This window comes from Pteronotus mesoamericanus, unplaced genomic scaffold, assembly GCF_021234165.1.
Source record: "Pteronotus mesoamericanus isolate MK-2021 breed Mesoamerican mustached bat unplaced genomic scaffold, CSHL_Meso_final contig_74, whole genome shotgun sequence".
NCBI lineage: Eukaryota > Metazoa > Chordata > Mammalia > Chiroptera > Mormoopidae > Pteronotus > Pteronotus mesoamericanus.
In genome coordinates, this window is record NW_026555247.1 from 6,950,157 (window position 1) to 6,962,520 (window position 12,364).

The 12,364-nt window shown below is 40.1% G+C and overlaps 1 protein-coding gene across 1 annotated transcript in view; it reads left to right on the plus strand.

The window, feature by feature from the left end:
• LAMA3 (laminin subunit alpha 3) overlaps positions 1-12,364 on the plus strand; it is a 254,462-nt gene that overhangs the window by 14,143 nt on the left and 227,955 nt on the right. The window lies entirely within an intron of this gene.

Genomic DNA, 12,364 nt, shown 5'->3' on the forward strand with positions numbered 1-12,364 from the left:
ATGGCAGTTTTCTGGAGGGAGCTGCAGTCAAGGATTTAGTCTCCTCTGGACAAGCCCTACTCATGTGCCTATCTGCATTCTCAGCTCAGGAACGTCTGTTCAGAGGCCGCAGATGTGGGCACTTGCTGGGGGCCTCCACCAAGACCTCCTTTAGGGGTGCTGTGACTGAGGCACTTTTCCCCACTCTGCCTCAGTACTTTTCTACTCCTGTTCCTTCTCTTCTCCTTACCCCCCACCTTCTGGGCCCATAGAAAGGCAGGAGCCTTTTGTTTGGGACTCCTGGGAAGTTGAGATAATTCTCTTGTCATCTGACCCTTGCCTGGTCATTCCAAGGGGAAAAACAGAACTGAGGAGCGGACACCTTTCTCTTGCCTGCACTGTCCCTATAAGTGAGTGAGGTTTTGAATGTCATTTTCAGATTGGCTCATTGCCCTTATTCACCAGCTCAACACCTGGAAGCTTGACAGGAGCTGGTAGAATGTCTTTTGTGGATGATCTCTAATGCAGACTCTTATCTACTAAGGAAATAACTGCTACCTGGAGACACACATGTATACACACTGATGTGTCTTACTGACATCTGTGTGCCAAGCACAGAGGAAGGGGATATAGTGATCTGGGAATATAGTTCCAAACAAGACAGGAATGGTCCCCACCCACATGGAGCTGACATGCTATGGGGAGACTGCAGCCAATTAGTGAACATGTACAATCATTACAGATTGTTATTGTGTCTTGGAGAGAATAAACAGGATTTTATAATAGCAGCTAATGAAGGGAAGCTTCTCTGGGTTGAGTAGATGGAGAAGCTTGTCTAAGGAGGTGCTGATATGCAGCAACCGGAGGGCTGAGAGGAACTCAGCCCCATGAGGAGGGTGGGCAGTTGTGTTCCACAAGCAGAAGGATCAACAGGTCCAAGGTGGGACATGTTTGGTGGGTCCTAGGAACTCAGAAAGCTGTGCCACATTAGTTGTTACCTATTTTGAATGTTATCCCTGTATGAGAGCTCTGTGTCCTTTCCAGAATTTATAAATACTTCATTTTATTTTTTGTATGTATTTAGACCCTTTCTGGTCCTCAAAAGAATTTGGGTGAGAGGTGAAATTCAAAAGGATGAACAAAAGAGTTGAGGGAATGGGAACAATGGGAAAATAAAACAGTAAAAGAGTATTATTATTTCTGAATGAGATTAAAATAACAAAAAGAAATGAGAGGAAAAGTTTGATTTGAGGAATCCGTCAGGTCAGGAGAGTATCTGGCTCTCAGCAGGTCATTAGTTTATGGGTGAATGAATAAGCTATCAGGGCGGACCTGATTCATAAGTCTAGGCTTTGGGATAAAGGTCTAAAGAGGAAATGCTTTAGAGCTTTGGGTTTGGGACATGGAGTGGGCAGGTCTAAATGTGGCCTGGCCAACCTCATAAACCTGAGCTTTAGGTCAGACCACTTACATGCAACTAGAGCTACCAAGCAACTCCTTATTGCCAGTACAATGCCAACAAATACATAGGAACAAGAGAAGAGAGGGACAGGTAGAAGGAAGAGGAATATATGGAAACCAATACATGTGGATTTTTTAAAATTTCCAGAAAAAACTTCTTGGGTTCTTTCAAGAAGAAACAAGATGATACAACATTATGAGCAGGGGCTTTGGAATCAATTGAGCTCCCTTTGAAAACATCCCTTCCTAAGGATGTGACCTTGGGCGAGTTAACCTCTCTGTGCCTTAGTTTTATCATCTGCAAAATGGGGATACAATACCTTTTAGTTCATAAGGATTCTGAGGATTACATGAAGTAAACCATATGCACTTGTAACACAGCATTTAATACATGGTAATGTTAAATAAAGGGTGTTGGGGAACCTATTTCAGTAAAAGAGTCAAAATAACTTGGCATTGATCACAGGGGCCAGGTGTGATGGGTGTAGTAGATTAGGAGAGGGATGCATGGTTGACCGGGAAACCTCCTTGGAATGGTATGAACTCACGTTGAAGAAGCACGTTGTGGCCAGAAGAGTGAGCATCATTTTTTTTTTCTTTCCTCTCTGATTTGTCTGTGATGGAAAGATCAACAAGGAAGGTTGCACCAGAGAGTCCCTGAAACTGGGGAGGCTCCATCTAAAGATCAGGGAGGTGAGTTAAGCATGAGTGGTGCTTCTGGGCCAGAACAGGCAGGTGGTTCTGGGAGGCCCTTCAGGGATGGAACTAGTAGATTTTCAATTAAGGGGAAAAAGCAAATCTAGATTTAGTTACAATGTGCTTTCTAAGGAGTTCAGTGACACAGGTGTCAGCCAGCAATTTCCTGTTTGTTTTTTTGAAATCAGGAGTTCAGTTTCTGACATTAAAGGTAAAAATACACACACAGCCCACTATCCCTCTACCCCGTCACTAATTCACTTGTTTATTACTTTCTGGAATATTCCTTGAAATGTGTAACAAAATAGGTTATGCCATTTCAATTTATTAACTAAATGAGTACTTATTAAGTGCCTACCCTGTGCTAGATACCTTTCTAGGTAGTGAACAAGTTCCTGACTCAGGGCACTTACAAGCCAATAAAGATGACAGGAAGAAACAAACCATAAGTGATTCCTCCTCAGAAGAAAAAGAAGATAAGAGAATAGAAATAGATGGTAGAGCGCAGTGCTACTTTAAATGGAGTTCATAGGGATACTTCTTGGAAAAGGGACTGAAGTCTGGGAGGAGCCTGTTTCTGGGGGAGACACGACAAGTGCAAAGGCCCTGAGGCAGGAACCTCCTTGGCGTAAACGAGCAGCAAGAGGGGGAGTGTGGGTTGAGGGGACCCAGTGAGGGGAAAGTGGGAGGTTGTTTATATTAAGCATGTTTGCTTATTTCCTGATGGGAATAATCCAAAGGAAGGATAAACTGAGATGCAGGAGAGTGTGTTTAAGGGCTGTGATTGCAGATGCAAAATCCTTAGGTGGAAGGGACAGGCATCAGTGTGGGTGTTGGTGTTGGGGCGGGGAGGCTTTGGAGCACAGGCAGCTTCTCCACAGCACTGGGAGGCAAGATGGGTGTGTGAATAAGAAAATGAGCAAATTCAGTAAATTATCAGCAGAAGGAAAGGGGGCAGAGGAGGTTTGAGGAGGATGGGGAATGTGTGAAATAATTTCTAGGAGAGTGAAAGGGAATATAGTGAAACACTATACCAATACAGAAAAAAAAGTCAGTTCTCAGTTGTCTGTGGATGGAGAAGCTTAAAAGCATGTTCCTTTACCTGCCTGGCTCACAGGAAGAGGGTGCTCAGGCAGGAGGAGAACATACATTGCTTTTTGGTGTCTCTTTCTATCTGTAAAAAGATCTCATGATTGTACTCACCTTATAGATTTGTATTGAAAATTAACAGTCAGTGTGTGCCAAATGCAAGGTACCATGTCTGGCACACGGATGTTTCTTTTTGTTATCGCTGCTGCTTCAAGAACCTTCACTCGTGCCTGCTCAGCACATGCCTGTCACCGTGGTCTCTGTGTCTCCAGACTGCAGTCGGTGGCAGAATCACCCGGCGTGCTTTCTACAGATTTTGATCCCTGGCTTCCATCAGAGATGCTGATTCTGTAGGTCCAGGGCAATGTCTGAATATGCACTCATTTAAACAAACACCGCAGGAGTTCTGATGGTGGTCTGATCACCTTACGAATGACGGAATGACGTCTCCCAACCACTGTATACAACTGGCAGCAGTGGCCCATTTATTATTATTATTTTTAAATTTTCACCTGAGGATATGTTTTTATTGATTTTTAGAGAAAGAGGGAGAGAAAGACAGAGACAGAGACAGAGACATTGATCAGTTGCCTCCCATACATACCCTGCCCAGGAAGTGAACCCTCAGTTTAGGTACCTGCCCTGACCTGGGGTCAAACCCACGACCTTTTGGTGTATGAGGACGACATTCCAACCAACTCAGCTGCCCAAAATGGATGTGTTAGCCCATTTTAACAGAGAAAACAGAGCTCAAGGGAGGCTAAGAATCCAACTAACATTTTGGAGCTATAACTTGTAGAGGCAGGATTTGAACTTCTATCATTCTACTCCAAAATGCATCTCTTTGAAATGAATTAAAAGAAAAAAATCTCTGGAATTTGGTTTGAATGGATATAATTTTTGAGCGACATGTATAAATTTTGCAGACATTTGCTTATCTGCCTTTAAAAAAATATTTGAAATCAACCTTGATAGAGCTTGTTTGATAGATCTTTTAAATTCCTACTTTCAGGAACCCAGCTCAGTAGAGGTGTGATGCTTCACCCGCTGTGGGGTGAAACCTGCGCGGGTCCACAGAGCCAGGCACATTCCTGTGCTGTCTAATTGCCCTTCACCCCACTATGTGCAGACATATGGGTCTTTGGGAAATTTACAACCTTAGTCTTGATCTTGATAACCACGAGGAAGTGCTATTGTGCCTCTCAGAGGGAGAATGCTCTGAACAAGGTCTTTGCAGAGGAGCAATTCCAAAATTGAAATGTGAGCACTCCAGAATGTTCTCCACATCAGGGCTCCAGCTGGATTGGGTTCTGGTATTTGAGACAGTGCCTTCAAGGCATTTAACCTCAGGAACCTTTGTGAGTGATGGCTAGGAGTAGGGTTCATGGCAGCACAAATGTGGTGATATGAAATGGGGCTGTTGATGGATGAGGGTGATTAAATGCTCATCACGCCAGCTTTTTTGTGCCTGTGATTAAGGGCACATATCTCGGCTTCTGTCAGACAGGGTTCTTTCCTGAGCAGGGTCCCTTTCCACACATCTGGTCATTCGCAGGTGTTTGGAAACTGACATCATTGCTGTTCCAGTGAGGCCTCACACTCCATCCAAATATGAGACAGGGCTCTTTGATGTAGCTCACAGAGCAGCCAGGCCGGGATGGAAAGTGTTTGCGGCCGTGCGTGATATCACCAGACACACACACAGGTCCTGGTTTCTGCACATACTGGCTGTGTGGTTGGAGGCACTTGACCTTTTTAAGCCTTTACTACTTTGTCTTTAAGTTTTGAGTACTTTGATGTAAACTTCAGAGTGCTGGGAAGATTAAGCAAAGTGAGGTGTTGTGTGCCACCCCTGGGCTCCAACACTCCTCTGCTATCTTGATCCCAGCACTTTTTGGTTAATATGTATGTTCCAGTTACTTCTCTTCTCTCCCATGGAGGGGCAGGACCCACTTTTAGTGTTTGTTTGTTTTCACCCCAGCATTCAATACTGTGCTCTGCACATCATAGGTAATTTGAAAAGGTTGAATAAATGAATGAATGTTCAAACAATAAAAGAGAAGATATGTTAAGGAGCAGTGCTATGATCAACTTCTAGTGTCTTAGAACAAGACAGTGTTTATATTGTGAATTCAGCTGCAAAGTATTATGTATGTGAGGCTTTTAGTTAAGGAGAATCATCAAAAATGTTAGCAACTAGGAGAAACTATTCTCATCCTTCTGAAGAAGTGTAGGTCACTCTGTGAGCCTCTGAGCAAACATTGGCTTATGCTCTGGGGCCCTCCATGTTTGGAATGCAAATCTTTTCAGTTGTTTATTTGAATAGTCCTGTTCCCTGTCCCTTTAGCCTCTTCTATTACATTTGTTATTTCCCATATGACTAGACTAATATTAGTCTTAACACAATTCGGAGCACGAGTTCCTTGTCCTATTTATCTTTCAGTTTTCTCATCACTGTCTGGAATACCCCCTGGTACGGTGTGCGATTGATCAGTACAGGTTTGTTTCATGGATGGGTGAATAATTGAACACAAGAGCTTTGTTCTTTCTCTGTCCCATCAGCTCTGACTTCTATCAGTTTTTATCCTGCTTTTATTTATTTATGGTTATTTAAAAAATATTGGACCTCAGGTGCAGTTGGATTATAGATTGTTCATAACATTCAGTTATGACATACTTTTCTCATAGGTCCTTCCATGGTCTGCTTTAATACATATGTGGATAAATGGGTTTAAAACAGTATAACCAGCATTCATGAACTTGCTACCGAAACCAAAAATAGGGCCTTGATAATAACTTATGTCTAGCTGTATGGTTTCTCTACCTCCCATTGCTCTATTTCCCATAACCTGGGTTAAGAATCGTCCCTTATCCTTTATAAATTTTTCTTTTGCTTTACTCTTTATTTAGTTTTTTTATTACACCTATATATATTTCCAAAAAGTAAGTGCTCTTAACTTTATAAAAAAAAGTAAATCATGCTTTTTTAAAAAAAAAAACAAAACAACTAATGTTATATTGGTAAGATTCATCCATATATTTTCATGTTGTTGTATATATTCATTTATATATTATTGTTCGTATATTCATTCATCATGTGAATGCACCGCTGTTGGTTTATTCACACTCTGGTGGCTGGAAAATTAAGTTATTCCCAGAATTTTGCATTTGTGAACAGTGCTGCTATGAATGGCATCAAATTTGTGCAAGAGTTTCTTCTTGGGTTATGAGCTCGAGAGTAGAATTTCTGGGTTATAAGAAATGTACATTTTTGACTTTTAAAGGTAATGTCAAAACAGTTTCCAAAGTCTCTTTACTAATTCATGCACCTACATCCTTTCCAATACTTGTTATCCACAAACTTCCAATTTGATCCTATTGAATATATAGCACTGTGGTCTGCCTTAATCAGTAATGATGGTGATTATGAACATTTCTTCAAATGTTTATTGACTTGTATTTCCTCTTCCATACAATGCCTATTCCTACTTTTTCTGTTGAACTGTTTTTACTTCCCTTATTGATTTGTAGGAGTTTAATGTATATTTCTGGTGAGACTTCTTTATTGATTTTATGTTCTTTGTTTAGTTATTGATTCTTGTGTAACAAATCACCCCAAAATTTAGTGGCTTAAAACAAAGATAAATTATTATGTTTTTCTCACAGTTCTGTGAGTTGACTGGGTTCAGCTGGGTGGGTCTTCTGTTTCATGTGCTGTCAGGTGGGGTACCTCAGTTGCATTTAGCTGCTGGCTAGGATAGACTAGATAGTCAAAGAAGGCTTCACTAACCTGTCACATGTCTCATTGCTCTTCAATGTGTCCTCTCCACTTGGTTACCTTGGGCTTTTTCACAGATTGGTAGTTTGGGAATAGTTGGACTTGTTACCTAATGGCAGGCTTCCCAGGGGAAGAAAATCTTTTGTCAATTGTCTTGAGGCTTGTACTTGAAAATCCCAGAGTGATAGTTGTACTACAACAAAGCAAATAATAAAGTCAGTTTGGGTTCATGGGGAGAGAATTGTTTCCAAGGTAAATAACCCCCACTTCTTGGTGGGTGAAATGGCAGGCACATAGAGAGAGGAAACAGATGGATGGCACTCATCATTGGAGACTACCTGCCACATGTGTATAGTGAATATCTTTCAGTTTGTAATTTTTCTTTCTACTTTTTAAGGTGTCTTTGATGAACCAATATTCTTAATTTTAATATAGTCAAATTCTTAATTTAATATTATCTTTTAAATATAATGTTTTCTGAACCTTGTGTAAGAAAGGTTTCCTTACTCCAAGTTCACCTTTATTTTTTACTAAGAGATTTAAAGTTTGATTTCTGATATTTAAACTCTTTATTTATTTGAAGTTGATATTTGTGGTTTGAATAGGAATCTGATTTTATTCTTTTCATTGCATATAGATTTGCTCTCCTTTTCCTACTGACCTTACAGACCATCTTTGTTATCTATTAAGGTTTCCAAACTGCATGGGGCTGTTTTTGGCCTCTCTCCTCTGTCCTGTAGGCTTGCTTGTCTCATCTTGCTCTGTCTTAATTTTAATAGCTACGTAATAAGCCCTAACACCTTGAAGGGTCATCTTCACTGGTCACCTTCAACAATATCTGGGATTTTCTTGATCCTTTACAGTTTCAATAAATTTTAGAATTATCTTATTGTGTTTCAAGGGAATCCTTATTGTGATTTTTATTGGAATTGTTTTGACTTTATAGATCAATTTGAGGAAGAATCAACAAGTTTTCAATATTATCTTTCTGTTCAAGAAAATGTTTTTCCATTTATTTAGATTTTCCCTAATAAATTTTAAAGTTTTATTTGTTAAAATTCTTTTGAGATACTTGATGTTCTCTGGTACTACTGTAAATGATGTTTTTCCTTTACTTCATTTTCTAGTTGTTTGCTGCTGTTGAATGGAAATGCAATGGCTTCTGTAAATTAATCTTATATTCAGCCACCTTGCTAAACTCTCGTAGTAGTTTTACAATTTTTTACAAGTATATTCATTTGGGGTTTTAATGTAAATAATTTTATCATCTACAAATAATACCAGCTTTATTTTCTCTACTCCAAATGGCATGCCTCTGTCTTCTGTTCAGCTTTTAAAAAATCCTCCTTATTGTTATCTTTTTGCCCAGTTTCCACTTTCAATTCTTGTTGAAAATAGAAAGTTGAATCAGAAGTGGCTGAAACTTACAGAGACATAAGACCTTTCCTTTGTGTATCCACACAGAGCAGCAGAGTTAGTATCCGTGTTCCCTGGGAGATGTGGATATAGAAAAATGAATGTAGCCTCTCTCAGTGATACGCACAGGAAGGAAAGGACTACTCAATGACCTGCCCTCCGACAAGGCCCATGAATTCTTTTCTCCTCTGCTCCAAAAATTTTATTTTGACAACTGTTATCAGTTATTGCATTTTTTAAAAAGCAATATTAGGCTATTTTCTCTTAAAGTCCTGCTTCTTAGTGCCAAGACCCCTGCTTCAAAGACTGGTCATACTGTTGGCCTCACTGAGGACGTTCTTCAACCCCAAATCTACCCATCAATGCAGCATTTCCACATCTATTTAAATCTCCATGGAGATCTCAGGAAAAACTATTTGGAAGGATGAATAGAATTTTTAACATTTTTAAAAGTTATTCTTCAGATTTTTTTCACTTCAAAATCCATGCTGTGCTTTCCTTCAGGGTACAACTAATTTTTTTTTTTAGTCTTCACATAAGTTGATTTACAGTAAATGTGACATTTCAGGTATAGGGTAAACACCATTAAAACTTCAAGAAGAAAATAAATGAAAGAAAAGAAGGAATATTTTAAGGAAATTTTGAATAAAAACTCTCACCCTGACCATTTAAGAGTAATTTTAAGAAGCTAGACTTTCTAATATTAAATTAGTTTTTAAGTGTATAATTATTTTTAGAACACATTTTCTTTTTTTATTTTTCAAGAAAAAAGTATATGTTACACTTTAGCTTGTTATTGTTTAACTTACTCTTGCAGAATCTTTGTTAGAACTAATTTTATGTGGCAAAATGAAGTATCACTTAACCTTAGCTAATATACACAGTTAATCTAGAAAAACTACTAACTCTGAAATTATTGGTTTTATAAGTTAGTTTTAAAAACATTTTATTTATTTACTTTTGGAGAAAGGGGAAGGGAGAGAGAAAGAGATGGAGACAAACCTCAATGTGTGGTTGCTTTCTGGGGGCCTGGCCCGCAACCAAGAGTTGTGCCCTAACTGGGAATTGAACCTGCAACACTTTGGTTCACAGGCTGGCTGGCACTCAATCCACTGAGCCACACCAGCCAAGGCTATAAATTATTTCTGATAGTCTTTGATGTCAAGGCTTTTTCTCATGGCAAGCGTAGCGATGTAAACAGATGGTTTGGTTCATTTTTATTACTCAGGAAAAGTTCACTACTAGGTATACCTCTTTAACTATATATTTTTTGTTTGTGAACTTTCCAAATGCCAATGTTGACACTAACCTGGATAACTATAATGCCCTCAGAGAAGGCTGTAGATATAAGCTTGCTTCTTTTCTTCCCTCCTATGTAGTGGTTATGCTCTAAGGTAATTAAATTTGAGAGCAGAGTAGTTCAGTATGTGAAGTCTACTGTTACTGATCCTTTGACCCAGTTAAAATATATTCAATATATTAGAAAGGCCTATGTTCAGCTTTTTAGATTGTAATGGCTATAAAATTCTGCATTGCCACCAACAAGTCAACAAACAAAACAAAATCAGGAGATTCTGCCAAGAAAGAATAATTCAGTAAGAAGTTAGCCATGATAATACCAAACAGATAATCACCCCAGGTAGCAATGGATTCCCATTTATGAACTGAATTAACTACCAACTTCTCAGTCTGGTATCCAGAGCCCAGCACATCTCCCCATCTGCCTTTTATTACATATGCTATTGTTAAACTGGATCAGCTGGCCTCTCTCCCTCCATGGGAACACCGTCCCCATTTGCTGCTCACTGCCACTTAAAATCCTGTCTACTCTCACAGGAAGCTTACAGTCCACCTCTTCCACCCTGCTTTTCCTGCATCCATGGAATATATATTGTCTTTGCCCCACAGCCTATACGCTCACGGCACCCTACTTCCCTTATTGTTACTTGTGTACAGTAGCTCCTCCTATCCACAGTTTTGCTTTCCGTGGTTTTGGTTATCTGCAGTCAACTGTAGTCTGAAGATATTAAATGGAAAATTCCAGAAATAAAGGATTCCTAAGTTTTAAGTTGCATGCCATTCTGAGTTGCAGGATGAAATCTTGTGCCATCTTGACCAGCATGTGAATCATCCCTTTGCTCGGTGTCTCTACGTTGTAGACATTTCCTGCCCGTTAGTTAGTAACTGCCATCTTGGTTATCAGATCGACTGTGTCGGCATCGGGTACGACAGTGCGTGTTTTCACGAAACCTTTATTGTACTTAATAGTCCTCAAGATTTTTATTCCCCAAAGTGCAAGAGTAGTGATGCTGGCAATTCAGATGCCAAGGAGAAGTTGTAAAGTTCTTCCTGTAAGTGAGGTGAAAATTCTTGACATAAGGAAAGTAATTTTATGGTGAGGTTTGCTGAGATCTATGGTAAGAACCAATCTTCTATTTGTGAAGGGAAAAGAAATTTGTGCCAGTTTTCTGGTCACACTTCAAACTGCGAAAGCTATAGCCACAGTGAGTGATAAACCCTTAGTTAAGCTGGAGGAGGTATTACATTTGTGGAAGACATGAACAGAAAGCGTGCTCTGATTGACGGCTTCATATTGTATCAGAAAGCATTGAGCCTGTTACAAAGACTTAACAAGGAATCCTCTGAAACTAGTAGTTAGTGGCGGAAAAAACAATACCATGTGTTAGCCTCAGTTCAGCAACCTCAGTTCTTGAGTTCTGGCTAAGAGAGGAATTCAGAGCTAAGACTCAAATTAAAAGAGGAAGTTTATTTAGAAAGTCACAGAGGTAGAAGAAGTGAGCTGATTAAAAAATAGACTGAAGAAACAAGTTACAGCCAAGAAGTGCCCTTGGAATTTAGGAGTGAGAGGGGAAGGGGAGAGAGGGGAAGGGGAAAGGGGAGGGGAAGGAGGGGAAGAGAGAAGAAGGGGGAGGAGGGGAGAGAGAGAGAACATGCAAGTGGGCAAGAGGACTGGGGAAAGGGTGTGGGGAAAGGTGTCCAGGTATGCTCCACAGAAAACTAGGCAGGGTCCCTATACCAAGGGCTTTTATCTGCGGGCCTTAGGGGAGAATCCCAATAGAATATTCACCAGCTCCCCAGGTGTGTGCCCCTTCGTGGTCTCCACTGATTGGTCAGCACCAGGGTGTCACTAGTCAAGTTGGTCCTAATGTCAGCCATGTGTTACTCCATCTGATTTTGCTGCTTGTCTGGGTTGGGAGCTGAAACAGCTGAAACCTAGATGTCATCTTCCAGGGGTTAATGCTTAAGGGAGAGGTCGTGCAAGGGCTCGTAGTTTTGCCCATTGCTAGGCACCTGGGCTCTCTGTCCTGGTGACCCTCTGCGCCTGGCCCGTTGTTCCTGCTCTGCTCATGCCTATATCTCACTGCCTACTACAAAATGACCACATCCACGTAATTTTCTTACAATATATTGTTACAATTTCTCTATTTTATTATTAGTTAATATTGTTAGTCTCTTACTGTGCCTAATTTATAAGTTAAACTTTATCATAGCTGTGATATCATAGGTATCATAGCTATGTATAGGAGAAAACAGTAGAGTTCAGTACTATGTGTGGTTCCAGGTATCCACTGGAGGTCTTGGAATGTATCCCCCACAGGTAAGGGGGGGGCTACTGTCCTTAACACCTCCACTGGGACTGTATCCCAGTGCCTGACACAGAACCTGCGCAAAGTAGCATATAAACAATAAAAAGAATTTGCTGAAGGAAAAGACCTTTGCATCCCAAGTGCAACAGTATCTTCTTACAGTGTCATACAGGGCAAGAAACACAAATCTGTAAAAGATCGAAGCTAAATAGAATCGGTATCTAAGAAACACAACAAAAAGGTATAAACAGTTGATATGGTTTAAGATCAAACGAAAAAGAGAAGCGTTACTACTGACTTCAGAGTACATTTTAATTAACTTCAACAGTTGATTTCT